At 35.6% G+C, this 11,448-nt stretch overlaps 1 non-coding gene across 1 annotated transcript; it reads left to right on the forward strand.

The window, feature by feature from the left end:
* The first annotated feature begins 10,566 nt into the window (after nucleotides 1-10,566).
* On the forward strand, nucleotides 10,567-10,673 carry LOC142425125 (U6 spliceosomal RNA). Its single transcript, XR_012779498.1, has one exon. It is a non-coding gene; the product is annotated as a U6 spliceosomal RNA (small nuclear RNA).
* Nucleotides 10,674-11,448: the final 775 nt, after the last annotated feature.

Below are 11,448 nucleotides of genomic sequence, written 5' to 3' on the forward strand. Positions count from 1 at the left end.
ACTTCAATCTTTGCCCCATTGACCAGGTTCCTCATTGGCCGAGTGGTGAGGAGTTTGGTTTCTTTACTTTGAGTTATAGTCCATACGGAAGGCAGCCGTCCTTGATCCTTGTCGGCAAATACTTCAGCAAGTAAGCTTGCATCATTTGCATAGCCCATGTTGCTAATAATCCTTCCTCCAATTCTGATACCGCATTCTTCATATAATTCAGCTTCTCTAATTTTTCCTCGGCACACACCTTGAATAATTATGGTGACAGAATACAAGCTAGACTCATACCTCTCCCAATTTTGAACCATGTAGTAATCTGTTCATACAGTTGCTTCTGGATCCATACACAAGTTCTGCAGAGGCACAATGGAGTGTTCTGAGATTTCCATTCAAAGCTCAAAGCTACCTGTAGATTTTTATGATCCTCACAGAGAGAAAAGGGAGTAGAGAAGAGGGACCTTCTACCAAGAAGGAAGAAGTCCCAAGGGGTCCCTGATCTAGGATCTTCCTATAATTGAGACACACAGAGAAAGACTTCAGCTTGAACTACTGCCCTTTCCCCATGCTTCTTGCCTCCTAAACTGTTCAGAGGATAAATTCCAATTTGTTAAAGCAATCGCAAGCTGCTTGTGACATTTCGGTTGTAGCAGCACTGCATAACAAAAGCACTTTCCAATCACCAGTCATTGTCGATGCACCGTGATTGCATTTTGGAGGAGTTTTAGTCTTCAAAAGTTGGTAAGAATATTCCATTTCTCCATCTTTGACATCAGCTATTGGCACACAGATTTGAATAATAGCCACATTAACTAGTTTTTCTTGTGTACAAATGGATATTATCCCAGAACTGTATTTCAGTAGAGATCTGGAAGTGTTTTTCTGATGCTTCTCCGTTTTTTCCCTTGGTGTCTTCTTTTCAGACCTGTTCCTGGAATTATTTGGGCTGTTGATTAAGAAAATTGTACTGGATAGACAGCATTAGCTCTAGTTTTTTACATATGGTGATCCGTTATATTTTCAGCTATTACATTATACTAATTTATTACTTTATCATACGAGTTTTAAATATGAGAGAAATTCAGACCCACAAATTATAGGATAATACAATAAAGGTAAGACAGATTTGAAAACAATGTATTAAGAGACTTCCAAGATAAACTGTATATGGGATCACGGTGACTAGTTGGTTACAAATTGAGCTGCTAACCCTAAGGTCAGCGGTTCAAACCCACCAGTCACTCTGCAGTTTTTTAACGATTTAAAGTTTTGGAAAGCCAAAGGAGCAGTTCTCTGCGGCTATAGGATCACTATGAGTTAGAATCAACTTAATGACAGCAGGCTTTTGGTTTTGGTATGGGAGGCTGTTCAGCACACACATAGACTACCAAACCAGAACACAGCTTAAGACGAGTGGAAAGTTAAAAATGAAATTGAAAAGGCACATGTATGGAAAGTGTGAAGGCAATTTAAAGTATCAAAAATGTAAGACTTCATAGCAATTTTTATAAATATTTTGAAGATCTACATTTTTCTTCTTCAAATTATTCAGTAAATATTTCAGAACACATTTTTTAATGTGTGCAAGTCCATGGAAAATTCATGATAAATGTTTCTGAGGTAGGTTGCCTCCAAGCTTCTTTCTGAGATAAAATCTAACAAGAGTTTCTGTGCACAGGTAGAGAAATCGTGCCATCTTATAATAAGACTGGAATACTTTAATTTTAATAAAGGAGTTTGAACTTGGACTGACCAACTTTAGGTTTCAGAATATTTGAATATCTATTTATTGTAGGAAACTCACTACTAGTCAGTCAATTATGACTGATAGAAACCCGATAGGACAGGTTTCTTGAGCGGCAACACCTGATGGGAGCAAAAGCCTCATCTTTGTCTCGCAGAGTGGCTGCTGGGCTCTGATCGCTGACCTCGTGGTGAGCAAGGAGAGACATAACCTGGAGCTCTCAAGGCTCCTTACTTATTCTGCACTAACTTTGATTTCTGAACCCTTTTTCTTTTTGGAATTGTCAAGGCTTTCATTTTACTTGGATCCACAATCAGTGCTCATGGAGGCAACTGTAAATCATTCAAAAGATGTGTTGCACTGGGAAGATCAGCTGCTTGTGGGGAACATTCTGGGATCATCAGACTGCAGACTTTCTGAAGTAGGAGGCCTATTTCCTCACAGCTTCATCTCTGGTAAGATAGCTTTCTTTTCATATTTAAAAAAATAATTTTATTGGGGGCTCATACAACTCTTATCATACATACATACAATCCATACGTACATCCATTGTATGTTAACCACATTCCTACATTTGTTTCCTTCATCATTCTCAAAACATTTGCTTTCTACTTAAGCCCTTGGTATCAGCTCCTCATTGTCCCCTCCCTCCCCGACCCTCCCTCTGTCACAAACCCTTGATACTTTATAAATTATTATTATTTTGTCATATCTTACACTGTCCAATGTCTCCCATCACCCACTTTTCTGTTGTCCGTCCCCCAGGGAGTGGGTCACATGTAGATTCTTGTAATTGGTTCCCCCTTTCCAACCTACCTTCCCTCTACCCTCCCGGTATCGCCACTTGCACCACTGGTCCTGAAGGGATATCTGTCCTGGAGTCCCTGTTGGAACTGCCTGCTCTTCAGTTCCTAATAAAGGTACAGTGATACTTGGAAAAATTCCAAGTTCATGTAATTTTCACTGCTCAAATATATTCTTTTGTTTGTATAATTTTTATTGACACCTAGCATAAGAAGAAACATACTATGGACAATTTCTATGTTTTCATATTAATTTCCTGTCACTTTATAATGTTTATTTTATTAATGTAAGTTCTTCATCTGATTGCATATAAACAAAAGTGTTCTTGATCTATTAATTATGGACATTATTTACTGATATTTATATATGATTCATCTATCCTACTATATCCTGCTAATTTTATTAGATCAAAGGACACCAGGTAAAGCATAACTTGCCCTAAGTATTGACCAAAATACAATCTATTTTAAATAAAGTCAGCTTGAATTTCTGCTATCACACACTAGCTAGCACTGCATTAAAATAATGTGATTTTTTTATGGGCAAATAGAATGAGGAGTAATATAAGGCATATGTTCTATATTTCAAAAAGTCAATCTGATAGGGGAATACTGGTGCCATTTTTGGAACTAGTAGGTCAAAGGTGTCCAGAAACAAGTCTCACTGTTTAAAAAAACAGGTCTGACATTTGAGTCACCAAAATATGTGTTGGCTAGTGTGATTAATGTAATGAGATTATTTTTCAATTCATTAGTCTCATGTTTTCTGAATCAAAATGGCCAACGCCAGTCCATTTTACCTCACTAATACCTAGGACATTGATCTCCATGTTCCATTTCAATTTTGATGACATCCAATTTTCCTAGGTGCGTACTACATACATTCCATATTGCAATTATTAATGGATGTTTCTTCTTCATGTAAGCCACTCCACCTCAGCAAATTAAGGTCCTGAAAGCTTTTCTTTATAAAATTCAGGTCAACTCTACTCTTCGGATGAAGCTTTTATCTAGTTGTAATTTCAGTAGCTTCTAATACATTAAGAATCTACATATAGCCTCCTCCCTGGGGGATGGTCAGCAGCGAAGAGGGTAGGGGGATATATTTGGCAGTGTAACATATAACAAAATAATAATAATTTATGAATTATGAAGGGTTCATATGGTGGGGGGAGTGGGGAGGGAGGGGGAAAATGAGCAGTCAATATTAAGGGCTCAAGTAGGAGGCAAATATTTTGAGAATGTTGATGGCAACAAAGGTAAATATGTGCTTGACACGATGTATGTATGGATTGTGATAATAATTGGACAAGCCCCCAATAAAATGATTTTTTTTTAAACCCAAAATTTAAAAATTTGGGTAAAACTCCAAATCTTTAAAAGTGATAAATTGGTTTAAAGTATACATTTAGCAAGTTGAAAGAAAAATTAACGAACTAATTGGAGAACAATCTACTATCTGCAAGTAATAATAAATCCCTTATCAATATTTTCTTTTTCGGAGAGAAAGCTTAATAGTTATCACTCCTAGAAATTGTTCAATTAAATATATCATTGTCACCTCAAGAACATTCTGATTGATTTATAGTTTCTTTGGTTTTCCTTTTTAATGAGGAATATTTTAATGAGGAATATCTTTGAAGCTTATTAAATTCATTATTTTATTTTTTATATATAACAATGCATTTGCTCTCTTGTGGCTTTTTAATTTAGTTATATTGTTAGAATTCTTAATGTTAAACCACCCTTGCATTCCAGTTATATTATTATTTGACTATTATCACTATATATTAATATAGTATTATTAATATACTACTATATTATTAATATTACTATATATTAATATTTAGTGTTTAAAACATTTCTATTTGAATATCATTTCTGTATATTGATATTTTAACATATTTGCAAAAACATTAATTTTATGTAGGCTGAATTATACATACTGGGATATGTATACATATTTAGCATTTTTACATCAAAATTCATATAAAAATTATCTAGCTTTTTAAAAGCTTTTTCATATTTTGCTAAATTTTGTAAATTTTTGAGGACTCATAAACTTTAATGGTATTTTTCTTTCTATTTTTTCATAATGGAATTTTCAAACAGATCTTTTCTCTGATAAGAAGTTTTGGTTAATAATAACAATAATGTTGCTATCAACTACTGCCACTACATATTTCCCCTGGACCTTCCTGAAGTTTCTCCAACTGCCAGCATGAAATTTCTCTCATATACTTCTGACCAAATAGAAGCAGAATACAATGAAATATTATATTGTATATCATTTGCTCAGTACATGACAGGGTTGAGGATACTTTTTAAATCCAAACCAAATTTCTAAATCTAAAACAAAAGTTCAATAAAATTGAAAAATACTTATTGAGGGCCTCTCCCATGGCTCTAGGTACAATATTTCTGCCAACGCAAAGGGAACTTTAATGTGCTTGCCTCTGACAATGGATCCTACAAACTGGTTTCAAGACTGTGGTATTTGAGAAAATGGATTTTTTCAAGGGGAAATTTAAACAAATTCATGACAAAAGCAAATGGTAACATGTCTGAGCATTTAGGTAAGAATTAATCTTGATAAACTTCTTCCCTCAAAATAAATATTTAATTAAGTTTTATTTACCAATTCATTCAAAATGCATTTTCTTTTTGGTAGTAGTTAGTGCTTAACTAATTATTAGTAATCACATGATTTAGAAATCTGTTGGAAAGAGATTTCCAGTTTAATTGTAAAGAAAGGAAGACTGTCTTGAGGTCTTGGCGTATATTGAAGTTAGTTTTGAAAGAAATAGAATGGTAGACACAAGACTAGTTATTGAAAATAATATCCTCTGTAATTGGCAGGTAATTTCTTACCTCTGGAGTAGATGTCTAATTTATCATTTTTGAAATTAGTAAGCGTCCGATGAAGTGATATCTTTATCTGAAAAAATGCCCACAGTAATACTTATATTTGGAATCAAGCATGAACCAGAGTTCATTTTTGTATTTTTGTCGAAGACGTTATTAAACATTTCATGACTATCAATTATTCACAATGCTATGGTCAGCAGCAACTTGAAATACTTGCTGATCTATCTAGAACTTCCATCTCTGATCATAGTGTACATACTCGAGAAGAGGGGAAATCCTTATTGTGGTCTTAAATGTTTCTGTGTGTGTTTACAAAATAGGGTGCCCAATACATGTGATTGATGGTTATGGAGTTCAGAGAGAGATCAAAATGTAAAGTGACAACAAAGTCAAGTGTATAAGAAGGACAACAGAGTCACTTTGCTTTGAAAAACCAATGGGAACCGATTTTTGCCAGGGATTAGCCTTTAGTTTTAACAAAGCTACGAAAAGAAAACAGTTGGCACCTTGTGGTTTAAACAGAAGAGGCTTGAACTGAGAGCAGAGTTATTAAATATTTTGTGTTTATCAATTATTTAAAAATTAGTGAGGGCATTGAACAATAAAATAATCTTTTATTATTTATCTTCTTTGCATTTGGGTTTATTGACATTTTCATAGTTGCTACAATTTTCTTAAGGAAATTGGCAAGCACTTTCTTGAGCTGGGCTAACTTGGCTTTAATTGATCTGTTTTCTGGTTTCCCCAATTTATAATTAATAGCTTGAAAAGAAAAACCCATTTATACTGCCCACCCCTGAGTAGTCCTGGCTATCTAATGCAGAATAGTGGGTAAATATATCTTTACATCTCCATCCAGCAGTCCTTCGATCATGACTCAAGTGTGTGGGCTGGCAGCACTCCCAAGTCCTGATAAAGAGACCAAGACCTCTGAGAAGGATAGGTCTGCTATGCTGAGAATCTTGTCAATTGTCAAATAATTGTTAGCCATTATGGGGTTTGAGGCAATAAGGGATTTACATGACAAAAGAGGTTGTTTTTTGTTTTTTTAAACTGAGAAGAGAGTAGCCAAAAGTTCTTGGCAGCATTTTAAACAGCATTAAATTCCCTGGCAATGCCAAGGATCATGTCCAGGGGAAGCTGACTTTGTCACTGTAATTATTTCCAAGCTTATTCTGTTCCAAAACAAAGATCTTTGAGGCCAGGTTTGTTTTAAGTTTTCTGAGTGTTTTACATGCATAGTCGTTGGCTTTCTCTTCCAGACACATGCACTTGGACCCATTCAGATACAGTGTCTTTGATTTTGGTGATTGTCTTTATTGCTTCACTTTTGGCCAAAGTCTGGAATGTAAGGTTTAATAGTCACAAAGGAAGCATTGCTTAAATTCACTGTCTTAGTGTATGGGATATGTCAATATATGAGCCTGCCCAAATAATGGGCAGCAACATCAAGGACAAGAATTGCTTCATATCAGCCCCAAATGGTTGTAAAGGGTTTAAATTTTATGTGTGTGCAGGGGTGGAGAGGAAGAACTTCCATCTTCACTGATCTTAATGTGTACGGGAAGAATTACTCTTCAATGAACTTTTACAATATGCTTAACAACTTAATGATTTTTGCAATGAAATGGAGCATGTAAATCATTGCAAGTTTACTTGTTAAGCTCAGCATTCTTATCAGATAAAACTACTGCAATCCTGAATCAACTGATGATAAGGTCTACATTATCTCACTTTTAAATGAGTCAGCAACAAACTATTCACATAGAAGGGGGTGGGTAGGGGAGTCCAAAAATTCATGGGAAGTGGACTTAAAAATCATGAATTTTTTTCACAATTTTTTTTGAATCTCTTTCAAATATGCAGTACTTTGTTTTCAAACCTAGCCCATTCCAGGCAGGGATTTGAGAAAGAATTGAGATGACTTTCAATAAAGACCGGGTGAAAACCTCTTCTAAAAACACATTTCAGGAGTGTTTTCAAGCTTCACACAAGCCGGGATGTGATTCATCTCTTTTATAGTAATTCAGAAAAAAATTATGCCTGGGCATTATACAAATATTTATCAGACTTATGCACAACTACTAATGTCAAAGGTGGAGAAATTGAAGATTTTTACCAACTTCTACAGTCTGATATTTATCAAAAAGGGATATCTATCAAAGATGTATTGATCATTACTGATGATTGAAAGGCAGAAGTTGGAAACAAAGAAGAATCAGTAGTTGGAAAATCTCATCAGTTGGTAGAAATGATACTGGCTACTGCATGATAAAAATTTGCAAGGCCAATAGCTTGCAACAAATAAACTGTGACTATGAACATGTACCCTTTCTGATAGTCTATACAGAAAATCAAAAACAACTCTGGAAAGAGACTTCAATAGAAAAAGATACTCAATATCAACAACCAGAACCAGCGCAGGAGATAACTGTGGAACAGACCCACATGTGCTCACATTACAGTTCCAATGAGATCTCCAGAAAAATACAAGCCCTTGAGAACCCAGATATGACTTCATGTCCCATCTGACTTTAGAAATTGTCTCAAGAATGTATTTAACACAGTGGCCACCAAAGGCGATCAGACCAGTCATGCTATGCATCAATGATTTCATACATGAAGGAAGCAAAAGATTAATAAAATAAATAAGAAAGAAAATATCAAAATGGATCTCATCAGTGACTCAGAAACGTTCTCATGAATATGGAATAGCTAGAGTGAATGGAAGAAATGATGAAAGAAAAAAAGCCGAACAAAAAAATTGTAAGGGCGGCTTGAAGAGGCACGATAATATCCTAATAAAATCTGCAAAGACCTAGAGTTAAAAAATTGAAAAGAAAGAACATGTTCAGAAATTCTCAAGCTGAAAACTTTAAGCCTCAAGTTGCAGTTCTGTGGATAAAAAGTTGAATTATACAAGAACCATTAAAAGGATGTGGCAGAAATACTGTCTGTACTGAAAAGAGTTTTTTGCATGATAGTTGGCATTTAATCATTTCAAGTAGTATCATATGAGCAATAATGTAGGGTACTGAAAGGAAAAAGTCCAAGTATCACTGAGGCCATTAATGAAAAACAAGGTACTCTAAATTGAAGTATTTCAACAAACAGATGCAAAGTTAGAAGTGCTTACTAGTTTATGTCTGGAAATTTGGAAGATAGCTTCCTGGTCAACCATCTGGAAGAGAAAGTTTATATTCATGCCTGTCTCAGTGAAAGGCAATTCAACAAAATATCTAAATTATCCAATAATATCATTAATATTGCATACTATTAAAAATTTGCTGAAGCAATTAAAAATGGTTGAGGCAGCACATTTATAGAAATTCTACCCAGATTCAGAAGACATGGACCGAGGAATATAAATGCTGAAGTCAGATGGATCTTGGTAAAAAGCAGTGTTTTACTGTAAAAAATTCAACTGTGTAGATCATAACATTGCCAAGAGTGGGAATTTTAGGTTTGAGGTTAAACAAGTGGCCATCTAGCAGGGAAGTAAGAAAGCCCATATGGAAGAAGCACACCAGCCTGAGTGACCATGAGGTGTTGACGGGAATAGGTATCAGAAGTTCAAAAAACAAATTGATGTGAAGGAACATAGGCAAAGTGGAGATCCAAACCCACCTGTAAGATAATCAGACAGTCCTTCACAGAAGGGCCACAAGGAAGGGATGATATATCCAGGGTACAGTATAGCAATGTTGAAACACTTTACTATCCTCTAGTTCTTTAAAATTTCCTCCCCTATGATTAGACCTTAGTTTTACCTCATTACTCTTGTTAGATTTGTGTATGTTCATTTGTAGAGTTAAAGATCGTTCAATGCATGAAATCCAAGAGCGATAAATCCTTCAGAAAAGTAACAGAAGTAATGATTCCCTGAGGGTATGGAAAGAGAGGGAGGGAAGTGGAGGAAAGGGGAATTGATGGCAATGATGATTATCTGACCTCACTTGAGGGGAACAAATAACAGAATGGTAGGTGAACAGATACATAGAATGATGTAATATAAGACAAATAAATAAATAATATATGATATAATAACAAGGTTCCTGGGGGTGGGGTGGGGGAAGAAGGGGCTAAAGGGGAGCTGATATCAAAGAGTTCAAAAAGAAATAAATTGTTTTGAAAATGATGGCAGCAGCAATTGTTCAATTATGCTTGATATAATTGAACTATGGATTGTTGTAACATCTTTAAGAGCTCCCAATAAAATGGGAAAACAAGCATTTTCTTTCAGGAAATTTCATTCCATGATACCCTCAAGATTTGATTGCATTGTCAGTGCCTTTACAAAGATGTACATATTTATAAAATGTGCAATCTGAAATGTGCTGTGTTTAACCTGCTTGCAATTTTTCCTTTATTTTCCATATTTCTGGTTTTCTTCAGAACCAGAAAATCTCATCATCATTCTACTATGAGTTTAAGGATTTTGCTGCTAAAATGTTCAACCACTCGGGCCATATCGTTGTCTCCACTCTGGGCTTTGCTTGAGCATAGATGGAGAGCATTGCCAAGAAGTGGAAACTAGAAGGTACTCCCTCTGGGTGAACTGATTTTCTTTTAATTAAATGTACTGCTGGAACAACCACAACAACAAAGAATGGAAATTTTAGAACACTTACATTAGCTAATGCAGAACTTATACATAGGCTAAGAAGCAGTCATTTGAACAGGTAAAGGAGATCTTCTGCTGTTTAAAATCAGGAGAGGTGTCAGGGTTGTAGTCTTTCACCATACTTATTCAATCTGTACTCATGTGCTGAACAAATAATTTGAGAACCAACTGCTTACTCATCACCCATAGTGACCCAATATAACAGAATATAATTCTTCCTTAGGCTTTCTAAGATTTTCAGTCACTATAAGAACACATGCCTTCACTTCTCTCCTTTGGAATGACTAGAGAATTTGAAATTCTGACTTCATGATTAATAGTCCAATACATAATCCAAAGTGTCACCAAAGCTCCCTAAATAATTTGGAGATCCTGGACTGCATGAGGATGAGTCTGGCATTAGGATAGGAGAGAGACTCATTAACCCCTTGTGCTACGAGGATGACACAGCCTTCCTAACATGTAAGAGGACTGGGAGGAGTGTTTATGAAAGTTAATGATTTCATTTCAAGATCAAGAAAACAAAAGTTCTCACAGTTGTGCCCACTTCAGCAGCACATATACTAAAATTAAAATGGTACAGAGAAGAATAGCATGCCCCTCGTGTAATGATGGCACACACATTTATGAAGTATTCCATTTTTTAAAGTGTTTAAGAGCAAAATGTCCCATTGAGGACTAAGGTATGTTGACCCAAGCCATGGTATTTCAATCACTTCATAGGCTGGATGAAAGCTGGATAATGACTAAGGACAACTTCGGAAGAATTAATATATTTGAATTATGGTTTTGGCCAAAACTATTGAAAGTATCATCAACTGCCAGAAGAACTCACCAGTATGTCTTGGATGAGGTGCAGCCAAAATGCTAGCAAGTTATCAAGAGGGACCAGTCCTTGGAAAAGAATAGCATGCTTAGTTAGTAAAGTAAAGGATCAGGAAAAAAGAGGACAATTCTCCACGAGATATATTTACACAGTGGCTGCAACTGTGGGCTCTAGTTGAATCATAGTTGAAAGAACACACACTTAATCATAGCCTTAATACAAGAATAATGAGTTCTTTTGACATGGCCCCTATCAAACTCTCCCTGACAATGTGAGTGCTATAGCAAAGGGTGGTGAAAAAACAATAGAATTAGAAAGAAGAGCACCTTGGGTCTTAAAAATTTATCTTCAAACAAACAGCCAATTAAGTGAGGCGTCAGATAAAACCACACGGAAGAAGTACACCAGCCTTTGTGATTGAAGAATTGTGAATAATAAAAACCAAACTCAGATGAGGGAACAGTATTAGAGTCTAAATTCTGCACACACACACCCCCCCATTTACAGAAGGATATGGTTGCCACTGAAAGCCTCAAACCCCTTTGCAGGGTCCCCTATGGGGATTGAGTCTCTGTGGAATGCCTTGGACCAGGGA

This window comes from Tenrec ecaudatus, chromosome 13 (assembly GCF_050624435.1).
Source record: "Tenrec ecaudatus isolate mTenEca1 chromosome 13, mTenEca1.hap1, whole genome shotgun sequence".
Classification (NCBI taxonomy): domain Eukaryota; kingdom Metazoa; phylum Chordata; class Mammalia; order Afrosoricida; family Tenrecidae; genus Tenrec; species Tenrec ecaudatus.